Source organism: Lissotriton vulgaris, chromosome 12, assembly GCF_964263255.1.
Source record: "Lissotriton vulgaris chromosome 12, aLisVul1.2, whole genome shotgun sequence".
In the NCBI taxonomy this organism is placed as follows: domain Eukaryota; kingdom Metazoa; phylum Chordata; class Amphibia; order Caudata; family Salamandridae; genus Lissotriton; species Lissotriton vulgaris.
This window is the reverse complement of record NC_141700.1, coordinates 602,068,573-602,088,712: the sequence shown is the minus strand read 5'-3', so window position 1 is coordinate 602,088,712 and position 20,140 is coordinate 602,068,573.

Below are 20,140 nucleotides of genomic sequence, written 5' to 3'. Positions count from 1 at the left end.
GGACGGAAGCAATGAGACATTTTGTGTACAGTGTGTGTAATAGATGTGGAAAATCACTTAGTAATTCAATGAAACACCCCAGATTTCCAAGTAAGCGTAGTCTCTCGGATTATTATTCCGTTGTGTTCTTGATGTAACCGTATCTTTACATTACTCCCTTGAATGAGTCACTGTGGCCGCAACAGGTTGCAACAGGTTGAAAGGGGAAGAGATGACTGCTGAGATGGATCAATGCCAATACTTTAAACTTTTTCAAATGTGACACCTATAGCATTTGTAATGCAACATGTTTTGTAGGTACGTGACTTAGATGTATTCATCTAATAAAAGAACGAGTCTGTTCAAATTCAGCTACGTACTTGCTATAACGAGTAAAAGAATGGGTGTTGCACCTTACACCGTGCTGTGGTTCAAACACATGGGCTGGGTGCAGAGATCAACCGCACACTACCGTTTCCATTCGTCTTGAGAATGTGATGCTTGCATGCAGTTTCAGCGCCCACGTTTTAACTCTAGCAGCATTAGCGCGCTAGTGATTGCACCCAAACAAAACACCCCCAATCCCGTAACTTGTAAGGTATAAAAATAATGTTATTAAAACAAACTGAAAAACGATTGTTAGTTGCAGTTTAGTTAAGAACATCCCACATCCGTGTGTATGTAACTCGTGCTGCGCTTGGGCATGCTGTGGTGGGAGGCGGGAGGGGTCTGCTGGCACTAAAATGTAAAAATGTAAATTGATACTTGTATAGCGCACTACTCACCCGCAAGGGTCTCAAGGCGCTTGTACGAATACCGCTGTGGAACCCATCCTGGCTTTCCCTGTGAGGCGTCCACTCCTGGGCAACCTCATGGTGGAAGCCAGGCACCCTTAGCGTTGTGGGGGCCGTTGTGGAGATTAAGCAAGCTATTCCCCAGAGTTGCAGAGTGAGACTCCGTGATTGGAATAGGCACCGAGGCGAGAATTATCAGGTCAGTGGAATTTTGACCCCAAGACCCGCCGAGGCGGGGAATTGAACCCTGGTCCCGGGCTAGACCTCTGCATCAGGGTCTGCCACTCTAATCATTGAGCCACACTTCCACACTGCCGATGGCGCTGGGGCAGGCTGTGGTGGGAGGCGCCTGTAGGCATTGCCGATGGTGCTGGGGCAGGCTGTGGTGGGAGACGGGAGGGGTATGCAGGCACTGCCAATGGCGCTGGGGCAGGCTGTGGTGGGAGGCGGGAGGGGTATGCAGGCACTGCCGATGGCGCTGGGGCAGGCTGTGGTGGGAGGCGGGAGGAGTCTGTAGGCATTGCCGATGGCGCTGGGGCAGGCTGTGGTGGGAGACGGGAGGGGTATGCAGGCACTGCCAATGGCGCTGGAGCAGGCTGTGGCGGGAGGGGTATGCAGGCACTGCCGATGGTGCTGGGGCAGGCTGTGGTGGGAGGCGGGAGGCGTCTGTAGGCATTGCCGATGGCGCTGGGGCAGGCTGTGGTGGGAGGCGGGAGGAGTATGCAGGCACTGCCGATGGCACTGGGGCAGGCTGTGGTGGGAGGCGGGAGGGGTATGCGGGCACTGCAGATGGCGCTGGGGCAGGCTGTGGTGGGAGGCTGGAGGGGTATGCAGGCACTGCCGATGGCGCTGGGGCAGGGTGTGGTGGGAGACGGGAGGAGTATGCAGGCACTGCCGATGGCGCTGGGGCAGGCTGTGGTGGGAGGCGGGAGGGGTATGCAGGTACTGCCGATGGCGCTGGGGCAGGCTGTGGTGGGAGGCGTCTGTAGGCATTGCCGATGGCGCTGGGGCAGGCTGTGGTGGGAGACGGGAGGGGTATGCAGGCACTGTCAATGGTGCTGGAGCAGGCTGTGGTGGGAGGTGGGAGGGGTATGCAGGCACTGCCGATGGGGCAGGCTGTGGTGGGAGGCGGGAGGCGTCTGTAGGCATTGCCGATGGCGCTGAGGCAGGCTGTGGTGGGAGGTGGGAGGGGTATGCAGGCACTGCCGATGGCGCTGGGGCAGGCTGTGGTGGGAGACGGGAGGGGTATGCAGGCACTGCCGATGGCGCTGGGGCAGGCTGTGGTGGGAGACGGGAGGGGTATGCAGGCACTGCAGATAGCGCTGGGGCAGACTGTGGTGGGAGGCGGGAGGGGTATGCAGGCACTGCCGATGGCGCTGGGGCAGGCTGTGGTGGGAGGCGGGAGGCGTCTGTAGGCATTGCCGATAGCGCTTGGGCTGGCTGTGGTGGGAGACGGGAGGGGTATGCAGGCACTGCCGATGGCGCTGGGGCAGGCTGTGGTGGGAGACGGGAGGGGTGTGCAGGCACTGCCGATGGCGCTGGGGCAGGCTGTGATGGGAGACGGGAGGGGTATGCAGGCACCGCCGATGGCGCTGGGGCAGGCTGTGGTTGGAGACGGGAAGGGTATGCAGGCACTGCCGATGGCGCTGGGGCAGGCTGTGGTGGGAGGCGGGAGGGGTATGCAGGCACTGCCGATGGCGCTGGGGCAGGCTGTGGTGGGAGACGGGAGGGGTATGCAGGCACTGCCGATGGCGCTGGGGCAGGCTGTGGTGGGAGGCGTCTGTAGGCATTGCCGATAGCGCTTGTGCTGGCTGTGGTGGGAGGCGGCTGCAGGCACCGCCGATCTTCTGTAATTATGCCAAAATAGTTTCTTACAGATGAAAATATACAGTCAGTGGCGAACAAGGAGCTAACAGAACAAGCATTGGCGGCCGTGAAACGAAAATCGTCCGAGAAATAATAATAAAAAAAACGGGTGTGACGCAAAATCGGCCGTGAAATAAAAGAAAAAAAGTAGGATGGGGTGGGGGGCGGGGGAGAAGGAGAGTGAGCAGCCTTTGATGAGCGAGTGGGGAGGGGGGAAGGGGGGAGGAGAAACGAGAGACACGGCCTGGCGGCCGTGAAAGTGAAAGCTCTTGGCATTGCTGTGGGGAGGGGGGAGGAGAAATGCGACACGGCAGAAAAGCCTTTGATGCAGCAGGGGGCGGTGAAGCTTCTGGCGGCAGATGGCTGGCTTTCATGTGCTCACACATTTTATGTCAATGCGCTTGCGCATTGAGCTTGCTTATCACGGGCACTGCATGGAATCGCCTGATGGATAAGCTCTGGATAAGCCCCTATATTCTCGCAAGCTCAATGCGCAAGCGCATTGACAGGCGATACCTAAAAACGATCACAAGCAGGGGCAAGAAAAACAAGGGTTACAAAACGTAAACCGTATTTTTGAGTGTCATGTCATGCGCTCTTGATTGTCATGTAACAGTGAGAGCGTATGCCTGGAGGGGACTTGGCAAGGAGAGTTACTGAGAAAAATTTATTTTGAAGAGAAGAGTTTAAAGATCCGTAAAGAGATGGTGAAGTGAATTATGTGCTAATGTGTCACTGTGTGGACATCGAACACCACAGAAACTGCCTGCTAAAAACTGAAACCATTAGCAGAAATTCAAAAGCTTGGCCAAAACCTATTGGAACACACAGAAATAAGTGCAAGTAAAATCACAAAGGATAGGCGCGGATTACTGGTTAACAGCATACGTTTATAACACAAACTATACATGTATCCATCGTACCCGTAAACCCCATATAAACTTAGTGACAGTCCTTTCAGATACCATGTCCCTCTTTTCCCTCCTCGTTTTACAGACTCACCACAGACCTCCTTGTACGTCTTCACACAGTGTATGTCCCACCACGACAGACCCTTCCTACTAGCAATTTGACACAGCCCTCTGCATGACGTCGCCACGCACAAGCCACTCCCCTTCCCATTCTTGCATCTCCGTAGTGACCACAGAACCCTTAGAAATACAACAAGCACAAGCAACGAGGGGGCAGGACAGCAAGCACAAGCAACGAGGGGGCAGGACAGCAAGCACAAGCAACGAGGGGGCAGGGGCAGGAGAGCAAGCACAAGCAACGAGGGAGCAGGACAGCAAGCACAAGCAACGAGGGGGCAGGACAGCAAGCAAAAGCAACGAGGGGGGGCGGGAGAGCAAGCACAAGCAACGAGGGGGCAGGACAGCAAGCACAAGCAACGAGGGGGCAGGACAGCAAGCACAAGCAACGAGGGGGCAGGGGCAGGAGAGCAAGCAACGAGGGGGCAGGGGCAGGAGAGCAAGCACAAGCAACGAGGGGGCAGGACAGCAAGCACAAGCAACGAGGGGGGCAGGAGAGCAAGCACAAGCAACGAGGGGACAGGACAGCAAGCACAAGCAACGAGGGTGCAGGACAGCAAGCACAAGCAACGAGGGGGGGCAGGAGAGCAAGCACAAGCAACGAGGGGGGGCAGGAGAGCAAGCACAAGCAACGAGGGGGCAGGACAGCAAGCACAAGCAACAAGGGGGCAGGAGAGCAAGCACAAGCAACGAGGGGGGCAGGAGAGCAAGCACAAGCAACGAGGGGCCAGGACAGCAAGCAGAAGCAACGAGGGGGGCAGGAGAGCAAGCACAAGCAACGAGGGGATAGGACAGCAAGCACTAGCAACGAGGGGGCAGGACAGCAAGCACAAGCAACGAGGGGGGGGCAGGAGAGCAAGCACAAACAACAAGGGGGGCAGGACCGCAAGCACAAGCAACAAGGGGGCAGCAAAGCAAGCACAAGCGACGAGGGGGCAGGACAGCAAGCACGAGCAATGAGGGGGGCAGGACAGCAAGCACGAGCAACGAGGGGGGGGCAGGAGAGAAAGCACAAGCAACAAGGGGGCAGGACAGCAAGCACAAGCAACGAGGGGGCAGGACAGCAAGCACAAGCAATGAGGGGGCAGGAGAGCAAGCAACGAGGGGGCAGGAGAGCAAGCACAAGCAACGAGGGGGCAGGACAGCAAGCACAAGCAACAAGGGGGCAGGGGCAGGAGAGCAAGCACAAGCAACGAGGGATCAGGACAGCAAGCAAAGAGGGGGGCAGGACAGCAAGCACAAGCAACGAGGGGGGGGCAGGACAGCAAGCACAAGCAACGAGGGGGGCCGGACAGCAAGCACAAGTAACGAGGGGGGCAGGACAGCAAGCACAAGCAACGAGGGGGCAGGACAGCAAGCACAAGCAACGAGGGGGGCAGGAGAGCAAGCACAAGCAACAAGGGGGCAGGAGAGCAAGCACAAGCAACAAGGGGGCAGGACAGCAAGCACAAGGTGGCAGGACAGCAAGCACAAGCAACGAGGGGGGTCAGGAGAGCAAGCACAAGCAACGAGGGGGGCAGGAGAGCAAGCACAAGCAACGAGGGGGCAGGACAGCAAGCACAAGCAATGAGGGGGGGCAGGAGAGCAAGCACAAGCAACGAGGGGGCAGGACAGCAAGCACAAGCAACGAGGAGGCACGACAGCAAGCACAACCAGCGAGGGGGGTATGGCTTGCGTGAATGAATCAAAAGCTGCAATAACATGTAGAATAGGACCTTAATTCAATTCGGTCAGACAATATTGCATGGATTAATATGGATAAATAAATTAAACCTGTGCTGTAGGCTCTCAAACAAGATAACTTCCCCCCTCCTGGAAGAAATGTCCTAATTCTATACGGTCGCCCTCTTCTCATTGATTCATCTAGGGGTCCCGAAAGATTATTGGAAGATTAGGGTTTTTATGTAGTGGAGTGTATAAGTTCAGCCGGCCCAGACCTACATTTTTTCTGATCCGCTGCCCATATTTTAAAAAAGCAGTGGAGTGTCTTAAATCTAACTCTTGTAGTACCTATACTCCAGCTGCTGCCAAAGTACTCTCCACGCCTCATTCCCAATCAAAAGCTCATATGGGGAAGGACAGTGATAAGTCTCCCTTTTTATCCTCAGCAACATAGACATCTGTTGCAGGGCAGTGGCCCAGTAGTAGATTCTTATATTGGGTAAAGCTAGCCCCCAGGGCCGGACTGGCCATAGCGGGCACCGGGCGTTTCCCCGGTAGGGCGCTAGGGTGGGGGCCGGTTTTGGGTCCCTGGGGGGCCGTTTTTGCTACCGGGGGTCGGCAATATCGGCCCCCGGTAACAAAATCGGCCGAAACCGACCCTTGCAAACTGCTCGGCTGCACTCCTGCTCACCCCAGTGGGGGGGCTGCTGAGCAGTTTGCCAGGGCCGGTTTCTGTTCCCAGTCCGGCCCTGCTAGCCCCCACGGTCTTTTCGGAGTGTCAGATTTCCTAGCCCAGTGTATGCCCACAGAAATCTAGTGATCACCCCTTCAATAGCCTTAAACCACTGATCCCCTACTTCGAGAGGGATAGCTCTAAAAAAGTGGAGTGTTTTAGGTAGAAAAACATCTCAATCTAGTTAGTTCTTCCTGTTAAAGACATTCGTAGGTAATTTATTCTATCAAATTCTACCCTAGAATTTTAAATTCACGGATAAAAATGTGACTGTATAACTTTATATACTTCAGATACTATATTCACCCCCAAATAGGTAGCAGCCTCCACCACCCGTCTATCCTTTCATTGCGCAGCTCTATTTTTTATCATTTGAGTCTTATCCTGATTTAAACGTTATCCTGAGAATTTGCTAAACTGATTAGCCTCTATTTCTCTTAATGCCAGCCCGGGATCTGTAGCAACTACTGCTAAATCGTCAGCGTAAGCCAATATTTTTGTTGTCCAATCTTGTGACCTAACAGTCTATATTAACTTATTGTTTGCTAACCTTATCAAAGGATAAATATAAAGGGTGAATAACAAGGGAGAGCAGGGCCATCCCTGTATTGTGCCCCACTGTATCTTTATAAGTTCGGACTGGCCACCCCAAACCCGGCCCCTAAGCCGATCTTCTCGATCATAAACCAGAGATAGTGCCAGTAGACCCTATTGAATGCTTTTTCTGCATCCAAGAGTATTAAAGCCATAGGGTCTCCCTTCACTGCCAATGCGTTGAAAAGTGTGATTACCCGCTTGATATGGTCTGTTGTTCCTCGACCTGGATTAAAGCTGTTGCCTAGGAGACACGATTTTGTTGATTATTGCAGACAGCCTAGTAGCTAGGACCTTGAAGTAGATTTTAGAGACTCTATTCATTAGGGAATCAGACAGTATGGGCACAGCTGTAACAGAGACTTCCCTTGTTTAGGGAAACCCTTGATATTTGACTTGGGCCCAAGACCCAGGTGGCTCCTTCCCTCCTTGCACTTTCCGAAAACGTTCCAGCAGGTACTTGTTGAGGCCGGAGGACGAAATCTTATAGAACTCTCTGGGAATGAAATCTATTCCAGCTGCCTTACCAGCTGCAAGGGCAGAAATTGCAAACACAATTTCCTCTACCGTGATTGGTTGACCTAGATATTCCTGGTCTTCCTCTCCTGTATTCCCCATCATCACTGAGTTTAAATACCTTATCATGTCCTCAGACTCCCCTCCCACATCATCAGTATATAGACATTGGTAAAATCTCTGGAAGGCAGCCCTTATTCCTTCTCGATCAGAAACTATTCCTAACACAGGATCTTGAATTCCCCGAATGTGGCTCTGGGCTATATACTGCCTAGTTCGGACCATCAAGAGGTAGCCCACCCGCTCACTATATTCATTATATTTATGTTTCTGTGCCAAGAATTTGTTTGTTTGTGCCTTTCTTTGTCGAAATGCTCACTATTGCTGCCTTAGCCACAGCTACTTTCAATGGTGTATTCTTAATCTCCATACCCATGGCCACCGCATCCGTCAACTTAGCCTTATAAAGGAACAACCTTTTATACAGGACACTCAGATGGAGTCTCTCTTTTTTTTGATGGGCCCAACTATACCGGACGGTCTCCCCTTGAACGCCAGCTTTGAAGTAAGTAAGGAAGTAAAATGTATTTGCACAATTAATTAAAACCATTGCAATATACAAGCTCGAAATTGACCGTTAAAAAAGGAGAGTATTCAGGTCTATTTAAAAAGACAATAAGTTTGTTGGTTAAAAAAAGAACGAGAGAAATGTCACTTAGAGGGGATAAAGGTCAGACTTAGTCAGATGGTGAGATCAAAGAGTTAATTTCTGTAATAAACTTTACAAAGCGTGTCGCCATCTGAGGTGAGTCTCCCCTCATGCATGCATCGAGTGCTTCTTGGCATTAAGAAAAAAGCCAAATTGGGCGCAGCCAGAAAATTCTTTGGGCTCGTAGGCATTGACAAATGCACGATATGTGAATGAGATTTTCCTCTTCCTGTTTACAAAAGCGGCATTGGGAGGAAGCTTCTTTCTTATATCCTTGGCCAAACTTATATGCCTTCAGCGGAATTAAGCCGAAGCGGTTTCTCATTAATTGAAGTTTTGTATGAGATTTCATGGAGGATGCAAGATAAGGCGGTAAAGTTTTCGGGGCATGTAGTTTGGCGGCCCAGGGGCCATGGAAGAGCTGAAGTACCTGTTGCGAGTCGAGGTCATTTGATAGAATTTTTGCTTGCTTGGTTAAAAGCTTCGATTTCGCCTCGATGGGCAACGTAGTTGACCATATGTCCTTTGCTTTGAGGGATTCGAGGCAGTATGTCAAATATTTATTCCACAATGTTTTGGGGTTAAAGAGCAATGACCATATACAGCTCTTTAAAGTGTGAGGGCTGGCTTTTCTTGTTTTTAGGCATAGGGAGATATATCTTGCGCTCATGATCCATCGCTGGGAGGATAGAGAAAATTCTTTCCGAATTTGGGCATGGGAGGTCGAGCTTGGCAATCGAAAAACCCTACGGTAACATGACGATTGCGCTCTGTCTAACCAATTATTCATCTTATCTTTAAAGATTATTGCGCCAAAAGAGATTGTACGAAAGAATTTTGCAGTAATCAATTTTATTAGCAGGATTAAGTCCTGGGAGTTCAAAGCACTCTTCATTCTTATAAAAGCCCCCTCCAGGCTGCGAGCAACTGCCTGCATTTCAGTTGTATGTACAGAAGGTCTCCCTTTGTGATCGATCCAAACACCCAAGTACTTATATGCGGTGACAGTTTCCAGTGGCTTCCTTTCAATAAACCACGTGGTCTTTTTTGTTTTCGCGGATGATATTGCCATTGCTTTGGTTTTGGTAACATTTATCTCTAGCATATTGAAGTTGCAGTACTGGGCGAGGGAGTCAAGCAGTCTTTGAAGGCCCACCTGAGTTTGGTCTAAGAGGATGGTGTCATCTGCGTATTGCAGAGTTTGAATTTTTCTTTGAGTAATTCCTGGGGGAAAGGCACGGGAGTGAGACAGCCATTCAGGGAGGTCCGCGAGGTACAAATTGAAGAGTAGTGGTGCAAGAGTGCACCCTTGTTTTAGGCCTCTGCTAGTATAATTTTTTTTTTAGAAGTGGACCATCTCGATGTAACTCTTACTTTGACCCAAGTGTCAGTGTGTAGGGCTATTAGTGCTTTCAATAGCGGCGGAGGGGTGCCCCATCTTGCCAGTTTTTCCCAAAGTTTAGGCCGGCTCACGCTATTGAAGGCTTTACGAAAGTCGATAAAACCCAGGAATAACGACTTACCTTGTGCAGCTAGGGTGGTTTCCATCAAGTGGGCTATACAGATCAAATTGTCTTCGATGTGACTGCCTCTTTGGAAGCCATTTTGGGTGAATGGGATTAGGTTGTTATTTTCCACCCACTTTGTAAGTGCCGTTAAAAGGACGCTAGCATGTGCCTTCCCGTCCACATCGAGGAGGGCTACCATCCGATAATTGTCGGGGTTGGACCGCAAGCCTTTTTATGAAAGGGAACGAGAAGTGATCCTTGCCAAGAGGCCGGGATAGGGCCTCCCAATATTGCGACCTCAAAGAGCGGGGACAATATCAAAGCCCATTTCTGATCGGAGGCTTTGAATACTTTAGTGGGGATCCCATTGGGTCCGGGGGCGCCACCTGAGCGCATTTTCTTTATTATTCCTGTTATTTCGTCTGTTGTTATCTTGATGGAGGGGAATATGTCATCTTGAAGGGTTAATTGATAGAGACTGGACAGGCTACTGGTATTTAAAACGTTTGGTGCTGTATAAAGTGTTTTGACATAAGTCTCCCAATCAGCAGGAGAGATATTAGTTGCGGTGGGAGGTTTAATGGCTTTGGTGGCCTTATTTACCCAATTCCAACATTTTCTTTGGTGTTTAGATTTTATGATCTCAAAAGCTGTTGCCCAATGGTACTCTTCTTCCAGTTTCTTTAGAAAGAACCTGGCCTTCCTATATTCTTTTCTAGCCGCTGATATGTCGCTCTTCAGAGATTTATATTCGATTTCGTTATTCGCGTTGCAACTTATTTAGTTTACTTTTTGTGGTGATTATATGTTGTTTTTGCTCTAACAGAGTAATTGAAGCCGGAAGGTCCTTCAAAAAGGCAGTTTGTTGGTTTTGAGGCTAACTGATCTCTGAAGTTGGTCAATGTAATTTCCCAAGAGGATGCTGTCAAGTGACTAATATCGTCCGAAACCCTTTTGGTCAGTAAATTGTCCACTTCCGCTTCTATTACTTCCTGATTTCCTTCGGACCATCTCAGATTTCTTACATTCTGCAGGTTCGATTCCGTTCCAATCAAGGGAATATTCGGGCGGTGTAACTGCCTAAGAGCAATCTTGCATGTTATGATGGCATGATCGCTGTCTGAGGATGGTATTACCAAAAACTGGCGTACCAGGTGAAAGGCAGTAAATGATATCCATATATAGTCTAAGGTGGCCATTCGGGAGGGGGATACGTGGGTGTATGCAGCTGGTTGGTCCGAGGCAATCCTTCCATTGAGGATGCGCAACCCGCATTGATTTAGTTTTGTTGCTAGTTTGACTCCATTGACTTCCTTCTGTTGATACTGAGATTTTATCTCCGGGATTGCCCACATTTCATTGACTGATGATAGTTGAGAGGATTGAGTGGAGTCAATGTCCATTAGGTTGGAGTTAAAGTCGCCTGTTATCAGCTACAGGTCATTTGGGAAAAGGGCTTCAAGATTGTTTATTATAGGTAGCATCTTACTCAAAGTAGACTCTCGTCTTGTTTTTGTGGGCTGCAAGTAAACACACCCGAGGATGATTTTTTGCTTTATTTTTCCCTTTTCATGGCTCTTAGTCTCAATGCTGATGAAGATATAGTCGCCCTCACCTTTATAAAGTGTTTCTAATTTTGCGACCAGTGTGTTCTTCACAGCAATCAGAACGCCCCCGGATGCATGGCCACCTGCGATAGATGGAATAGCGAAAGATTAGATTACAGTAAAATCTTCCCAGATGGTGTTCTCCAGAGCCCAGGTCTCTTGAATAGCGAAAATGTCATGGGTCTTCCGGAGGTCCGTGGTAAATCGTCCGATTTTCTCTTTTGTTAGACCCCGGATGTTCCAAGAGCATATATTTAGATGGTGGGCTATGTTGTGGTTGGATTTGTTTTCATACGAGAATGACTGTGCACTACCCTAAGGCCTGGGAGAGCCAGGACCAGTCTTGGGATTTATGCGTCTTAAGTACACATTTGCGCGGACCTCCTGCTGTTGTGGCTGTTACTTGAAGCGGGTTCTCAATCCAAGGTACTGTTTTTTATTCCTGTCGGAGTCCGCATAGCATCAGGGGTAGCTGCTGATTATTCTTATCCTGATTTAAGTCTGGTCTGGTATTGTCAGACGTTAAGGGTTCTGAAGCATTTTTTAGAAAGGTCGGGTAGTTAGTGATGGTATAAAGGCTAGCCTGTATGCCCCATTCACTTAATTGTTTTGCGTACTTCATTAATGTTACCACCCGGTCTGGATTGGAAAAAGTTACCACAGTTGACTGTTTCTGTCCCAGTACGGGGTCTATGAAGGCCACTGTTTCGATGTCCGCTGATTTAACGCTTTCCAGGCCTGGGAGGTGCAAGCATAGCTTTAGGATGTTTCCTCTGATTAGGATGTCCCATTGTCCCTGGGATTCATATTCCGGTTACAGTAATATTTTTTTATGTTGTCGCTGCATGGGTCGATAACACTTGGTTGTCTGAATTCGGTTTATGTGGTAGTACCTGGTTAGAGATGGGGGTTAAAAAATCTTTCGAGAGCTTTTCATTGTGTGGATACTCTGGAATGTCTTGAGTAGTTGGTTTTGGAATCGGGGAGCAGGTACTTGTAGGCAGGTCGCTTCCTATCGCTGGGTCTTGGGGGGAGGGTGTCTTGTTGTCAGGTCTAGTTGCCTCTGTAATGACCTCAATGCATGTCTGTTCCTCTTCTATTCTTGGCAGTGAAATTTCTTCAATATGAGTTCTTGTTTTTTGTCCTAGTTCCTGGGTAATAGGTTTATTTTTTTCGCCAAAGGAGGGAAAGGAACTTTTATTGAGGGGTTTAATAGGATTATCATTTTGCTTTGGATAACTGCTATGAAGTTTTTTATTGTTACTACTGTTTGCAGTTGTTTTATTTTCCTTTTGGTCTGGTAATTTCTGCGCATGGTTTGAAGGCGTTTTCGAGTTTTCAGTTTTTTCTTTTCGGTTGTCGACTGGTTGTTCTGGCTGCTTAGTCAAATTTGTGGGTGGGTCACTCGTATTTGTTCCGAGCCATTGTAGTAAGGCGTTGTCCTTTTTTTTTTGCTTTGTTTAATTTCTTCAATTTCTTCTTGTTCTTTCTGGACAAGGAGGTGCCTTCCTTCAGGTTATGTTTGGGCTCGATTGAAGGCATAGGCTGACTTAATGAAGTAGGTGGGGTTTCTTCAGTGTTAGGTTGAGTGATCGTTTCTTCAGCGTTCGGTGTTTGTAAAGAAGAAATGGTAACATTGTCAGGATAAAAGACATTTCCTTGGGTACCAAGGGTAGAGTCTTGCTACGGGGAGAGGCTGTTCATAATGAATATTTGATATAGCATTGAATGATGATTGATCTAATTTAGAGCTATTGTTATTATTGTTAGGGCAGTCTGGGTTGTTTGAGTTTAATTTAAGTGTTCTAGGGATTGCGAAGGTTTGAAGTTGAATGGGGTACTTGGTTTCTGTGGTCTGGTCTGGGTCTTTATCCTCAAATCTTCTATTAAAGTAGACATTATTTTGAGCAGAGACTCAAGTTTTTTTTAATAGAGGCTCACAGTTGCAGCTGTTTTGTGCGTGGTTTAGATGAGAGTTTGTATTTGCAGTTGGTACCTGGCTTGGATTCGCTATGGGGATGAAATTTTGAGCCACGTTTTTTTGGGCTCTTCGTATCAGCGAGTTTAGCTGGGTCCAGTTTTAAATCTATTCCCGTTATGGAGTCTGCTACTAATTGTAAGATGGTTATCTGGGTGTCAAGTTTGTCAGCGAGCATGTGGGCAGCATTGGCCATGGAGTTCAGAGCTTGGTTGGTAGCTGCGAGAAGTGCTTCGACTTTAAGCTTTGAAGATTATTCTGATGGGAGCACTACCTATATTTTCTGACATTAAAAACTGGGATCCACTTCCGCATGTGACTAAGGTAAACATCATCCACTAAAAGAGCCTGTTTCAAAGACTGACACCCCAGCTGGCCCGGTTTATCTAGGAGATGGACCTCCAACACCAGCGGGTTGTAGTCTGACATGGCCTGTTGCTTTAATTGGTGATGAAACTGTAAACATACCCCCTTCGTTCAAGAGTGTTGCCATACCGTATGCGTTTTCCCAAATTAACGTTTGCTGCTGGCACTTATGTTAGTTACCTCTTTTTTTAATTTAGAATTTTTTTTATTCATCATTAAGCATGCAAACAAAGGTTTATGCTTCATCATTACCTCCCTTTACCTCAACCCATCCCATACCCCTAAAATCACCCATACTTACTTCCCTTTACCTCTACCCACCCCTTAACCCTAAAATAATCCTTACTACCATTTATCTCTACCATCCCCTAAACTCACCCTTACCTCACTTTACCTCTCTTCACTGAAACCTAAAATCACCCTTACTTTCCTTTACTACACATACCCTGATCCCTAAAAATCACTCTTAACCACTTTACTTCTACCCACCCGAGAACCCTAAAATCGCCCTTACCATCCTCCCCTCTACCTACCGTGAAACCCAAAATCATTTTTATCTGCCTTTACCTCTAGACACCCCATAATCATAAAATCACCCTTCCCTCCCTTTACCCCTACTCATCCATATACCTAAAAAGAAAACAAGTTACTTACCTGTAACTTTGGTTCTCCAGTATTGGAAGTGTACATAGATTCCCATGCTTGTATCACTCCCCGTTGTCGGAATGGGAGTCCCTGGTATACATAAAAAAGCAATAGAAACCATCACTAAAACAGTACCTAGGCTTTGGCCCATTCCTGTTTTGCAACCTATCTACCTCTTTTTGCAAAAGTGACCAAAAAAATTTACAACCAATCGGAACAGGCTCACCCTTAGAACCCTCCTGAGAGAAGCTCAAAACCTCAGCTTTTCGTAGCCGTTGTGTAAAAAAACTACTGAATATAGAAGAGGCTGAGCTTTCCCTGGGGAGGTGGGTGAGTTGCATGGGAATCTATGAAAGTTTCCAATACTGGAGAACCAAAGTTACAGGTAAGTAACTTGTTTTCTTACTCCAGTATTGGAACTTTCAGAGATTCCCATGCTTGTATCAGAGTAGCTTGCAGTTACGAGCACATTTTTTGGAACCATACGAATTATAAACCAAGTACGAACCAATAACATAGGCACTATAAAGACATTTTCAATAGTCAATAATATACTCAGATACTCAGGAATACACAATACACGAGGTTAAAAAATGTGCAGGAGCTAATTACATAGTAATATGGAAGGTGGGATGAAAGAGAAAGCTCACCATTACTGAAACAGATTCCTCAGAACTGCTTGGCCGACCGCTGCGTCGCTGCCTCCAGGCAGGAATGTCTCGTAAACGTGTGTGTACTACTCCAGGTCGCTGCCCTGCAAATCTCTTGGAGAGGAACACCTGCAAAGAGGGCCGTAGAGGAGGATATTGCCCTTGCGGAATGAGCACTGAATCAACCTTCCAGGGGTTGGCCCGCTGCTCTGTGACAATATTGGATAGCATTGGTGATCCAGTGTGTGATCCCCTGCTTAGAAAAGGGGAAACCCTTACGAAGGTTACTGAAAGACACAAATATCTGAGAAGACTTTCTGAAGTCCTTAGTCCTTTGAAGACAGAATATTAAGCACCTCTGAACATCCAGAGAGTGAAGTGCTTTCTCTGCAGGAGTAGCCAGCTGAGGGAAAAAACTTTTGAGAATTACTGGTTCATTCAAATGAAAGCCCGAAGGTACCTTAGGAATGAATTTTGGGTTAGTTCTTAAAATCACTGTTCCCTTCTTGAACTGAAGAAAAGGTTCTTGAATAGTGAGAGCTTGTAATTCACCTACACGCCTCACCGAAGTCGAGGCCAAAAGAAGTGCAACCTTACAGGAGAGAAATTTCAACTCTGCCTTGTGAATAGGTTCAAAAGGAGGCTTCATAAGCTGGGCCAGAACCAAGTTCGGATGCCACAGGGGAGGAGAAGGCTTGACGGGAGGGAAGACTCTGAAAAGTCCTTGAGAAACTGTTTAACAATTCTTGCTGACCAGAGTGAGGGGCCTGAGATTGTGCGTCAGAAACGAGAAATCGCAGCTAGGTGAACCTTGATAGAAGAGTGAGCCAGACCCGCCTTTGCTAATGACAGAATGTACGGAAGAACTTCATGTGGCTCCGAGTCCAAAGGATGGAGTCTATTACGCCTACCAGATGCAGAAGCGCTTCCATTTCAATTTGTAAGTCTTGTTTGTACTTGAGGCTCTTGCTTGAGAGAGAACTTCCCTACATTCTGCTGAGAGATTCAGTCCCTGAAATTCTTGCTGCCCAGGAGCCATGCTAAGAGCTAGAGAGACTGAGGATCCAGATGCAAGACTTGGCCCTGGGACATCGTCAGCAGCGAAGGAATCGGCTGCAAATGTAGAGGAAGGAACAGGGAGAGAAGATGAAGCTCTGTGAACCAAAACTGTCTGGGCCACGCTGGAGCTATCAGAATCATCCTGCACGGTTCTGCTTTGAACTTTCTGAGAATCCTGGGAATCAGAGGAATGGAGGGAAAAGCGCAAACAAATGCACCTGACCAAGTCATCGAAAGCGCATTCCCCAAATATCCCGGATGGTGAACCCTGCTTGCATAGAACCGTCATTTCCTGTTCTCCGGAGTGGCAAAAAGATCTATTTTAGGTGTGCCCCACCTGTGAAACACTTCCTGTAGAGTGAAGTTATCCAGTTCCCACTCGTGGCTGACAGACTTTAGTCTGCTGAGCTTGTCCGCTGCTTCGTTGAGGGCACCTGGAAGATGTTCCACTCGGAGTGAAAACTCTTGCTGAATTTCCCATTCCAAGATTGCTTGGGCTTCTTGCGACAACAGACGAGATCTTTGTTTATGTATTGCATAGCTGTTGTGTTGTCCGTACGTATAAGGACTGAAGACTGCTGTATTCTAGGCAGAAAGGCTTGTAACGCTAGGCGAATCGCCCTGAGTTCTAGCAGATTGATATGCAATAGCTGATGCTGAGGCCTCCATCGGCCGCTTACGTGAAGGTCCTGTAACACCGCTCCCTAGCCTTCGAGAGAGGCGTCTGTAGTTATAATGTGAGGAGCTGGGGATAGTCTGAAAGGCAGCCCTTGAGAAATGTTTTCCTTGGCCATCGTCCAAGATGTGGTGTCCCTCATGGATTGGTAACAGATCTTGTCATCAAAGGATCCGTCGACTTGGCGCCACTGCAGATTCAACTCCTCCTAAAGTGGACGGATCCTTAGCCTGCAATGCGGAATCAGGGGTATGCATGAAGAGATAGAACCCAGCAGGGACTTGTAGAGATAAACTGAAAGCGACTTTCTTTTTAACAATAGGGAAGCCATTGACATTAGTTTCTCCTGTCTTTGTAAGACAGGGAAAGCCCTGTTTAACGAAGTGTCCAGAATGGCCCCTAGGAACCTGGCCGTTCTTGACGGAAGAAGAGAAGACTTCTGTTCGTTGAGCGTCAGGCTGAGACTGGAAAACAGACGTGTACACATTATGACTGATTCTTCTGCTGTCTGCCTGGTAGGAGCTTTTATCAACCAGTCGTCCAGGTAAGGGAAGACCTGGAGTCTGTCTATACTTAGAAAGGCTGCCACCGGAGCCAACACCTTCGTGAAGATCCGTGGCGCTGAACGCAGACCAAATGGAAGAACTCTGAATTGAAAATGGCTCTTGGCTACTGTAAAGAGAAGGCACCTCCTGTGAGCTGGATAGATGAGTACGTGAAAATAAGGATCCTCTAAATCTAGAGTGGCCATGAAATCCCCTGAGTTGAGAAGACAAAGGATGTCTTGTAGAGCAACCATCCGAAAAGATTGTTTGATGAGGTAGGTGTTGAGTTCCCTCAGATCTAGTATAGGGCGCCATTTTTTTAACGTCTTCCGGATTAGGAAGAAACAGGAGTAAAATCCATTTCCCCTTGGAGAGATAGGGACCGGTTCTATAGCTCCCTTGACGAGCATTTGATGGACCTCTAATCATAGTAGACTGAGATGTTTCGATACCATGGCGCGAGGGGGCTTGGATGGTGGCGGATGCACAAACTCCAGGGTATGGCCATAACGAATCATGTTCAATACCCATTGGTCTTATGTTATTTGTTGCCAGTTCCGTAGGAAATGAGAAACTCTGCCTCCCACTGATGGCACAGGAGGAGAGAGGGCAGTAGTCAGAGCCAGCAAGCCGCTATTGGCGTTTAGTGTTGTCTCTGCCCTGGCGACCTTGCCTTCCTCTGTTGTTCGATCGAGAAAAAGACAACGAAGATTGGTTTTGCCGTTGACTGTAGTTAGGCCTGTATGATTGCAATTGGGAACCATATGAGGAGTAACGTTATTGCTGATAACTTCCTCTATATGTCGAGTTACCTCTTCCTCTCGCTCCTCGGAATAGGAACTTCCGGGACTGCAGAGTCCCTAAGGATTTTGCTGTTTCCGTATCCTTTTTGATATCTTGAAGAGCATCGTCTATATGCTTTCCAAATAGCACATCCCCATCAGAAGCCATATCCAAGATTTTGTTCTGGATTTCTGGGCGAAACTACGTGGCTCGAACCAGCCCTGTCGCCGCAGAACTGCGGCTCCAGCTAAGGAACGAAAAGCCGTTGTTGCAATATCCATTGCACAATCAATAATTTCCGCTGATGTAATTTCTCCTTCCTGAAGAAACCTTTTGGCTTCTTTCTTCCCTTCCTCTGACAGTTGATCTAGATAGGGGGAAAGGTCGCACCACATTTGCAATCCTATCGCCCAAGAATCGCCAAAGAATTAGCGGTTCTGACTAGCAGACTGGACATGGAAAAAAATCTTTTACCTACATTGTCCAGATGCCTACTCTCCTTATCCGGAGAAGTGGTAAGAGGAGCCGAAGGGGCTTCATATATTTAAAACAGGCTTACTTCCTAGCAAGGTGCCATTTATGTATTTTTAGTGTATGTAAACTTGATAGGCTCTGACACCTAATGTAACTGATTTACAATATGTAATTTGTATTTCATGCCAGTAAGATTGTAAGAAGTGGTGGCTCAGGTTTGGGCTATAAGGTTTGCTATTTTATTTAGTTCTTATTTTTCTTAATTTCTTATTTTTATTTTACTTATGTATCCTGGAATCTGTAATGGGAAATCGAATATGAAGACTGTATGGGTCGGTACACCGCAGTACTTTTTAATAGTCTTACATCAGATAAAGATCTATTGTCCCTTTTTAGTGTCCACGCGTAACCGCTCTATTTTAGTACCGCGCTTCCGGGTCGTGTGACTCTTTGTGCAGAACTGGATAGTAATGGCGGCGCATGAGGATTCAAACAGCCCGGTGAAATATTAGAGGTAAGAAGCCTCTTTGGGTCCCGTATCAGAGGTGATACACTAGATAGGAGAGAGAGAGAGGGGGAATTCATACGGCGTATTGTTCGTCTCTCCTTGGCTGCAGATCGGATGCAAAATTCAATAACGGGTGCCTTTAACTATACGATCACTGTGAATCTTCTTCCGCGTTCTTCGGTAAGGAGAATTGGGGGGTCTGAGTACATGTACTCGAGTTTTAACAGAATGTAGATACAATTTAGATAGCCATACACAGGGGTGGTTAGACATTAAGAGAAATGTGGCTAATTGATTATAGATGTAATATGGGAAGGCGGCTGCTTAATTTGAAGAGTCAGCGGTACCGCTTCTTGACCATGTGATATAATTTGTGTTTGCAGTACCTTCTAGACACACTTGCGGGTGTCGAACAGCTGATGAACTCTATATGTATGTAAATAAGTTTATTTAAATTTTCAGGGTATTTCTGTTGAAAAGATTTTCCTTAAACGCCCCAGTCCTGATGAGGCCCGCTACCTGTGGGGCTGAAACGTGTCGACTGTATTGGAGGACACGTATATGAATTTAAAGAGTTACAAGAATAATTTGAAAGTCCTAAAAGAACTGTGAGCTCGGAATAGTACACCGCGTAGCACTTTCTGGTGATCCTTTTTGAAAGGAATGCTCTTGGTTTAAGAAATGGAAAGCATTCTTTAGTCACTAATAGGGTAATAGGGAATAGTTGGTATTTGTTAAGGTTGACATAACTAGTTAGTGGTAGTAAAAACATTGTATTGTATATAGGAGTGACGTTGTATATATACATACATGAAGAATTGTAAAAAAACACGTATATAAAAAGGTTTTATTTCCAAAGAAATGCTATTAAGATTTTTGTGTGAATCGCTCTTGGACTATGATTTAAAATGGTATTCGATTGATGAAGCGAGTAAAACAAATAGGAAGGAATAATTTAAGTTTTCCTTCATCCGAATATATTATTATATTTGTCCCAAAGCATTATTTGCATATATTATTGAGGACTGAACCATGGCACTCAGACCAATCACAATGCTGCATTGCAGTTTTGTGATTGGCTTAAGGGAGGAAGGCTGTGTGCTTCCTGCTTCTGCCAAAGCTGAGGAGAAGACGGCATGTGAAGGTCCCTGCGGCCGGTAAAAGTTAAGTGTTTTTTGAGGGGTTTTGTTTGCCCCTTTCTTCCCCGTTCCCTGGCAGCCGTCACTGTGCATTTGATATTATTAAAAAGACCTTAAGGGCCAGAGATTTCAAAGAAAGACTGCTACATCCAGTGGATTCATAGATTACAAATCGTCTATCTGGATGGAATGAAGGGACAGAAAAAAACTTTGGATGCTGCCTAGGAAGCACTGATAAAAACAGAGAATCGAGAAAATCCTTAGCCATACACTCACATTGATGGTGCAAAAATGATATTTGATAATTAAATTTTAGGTTCA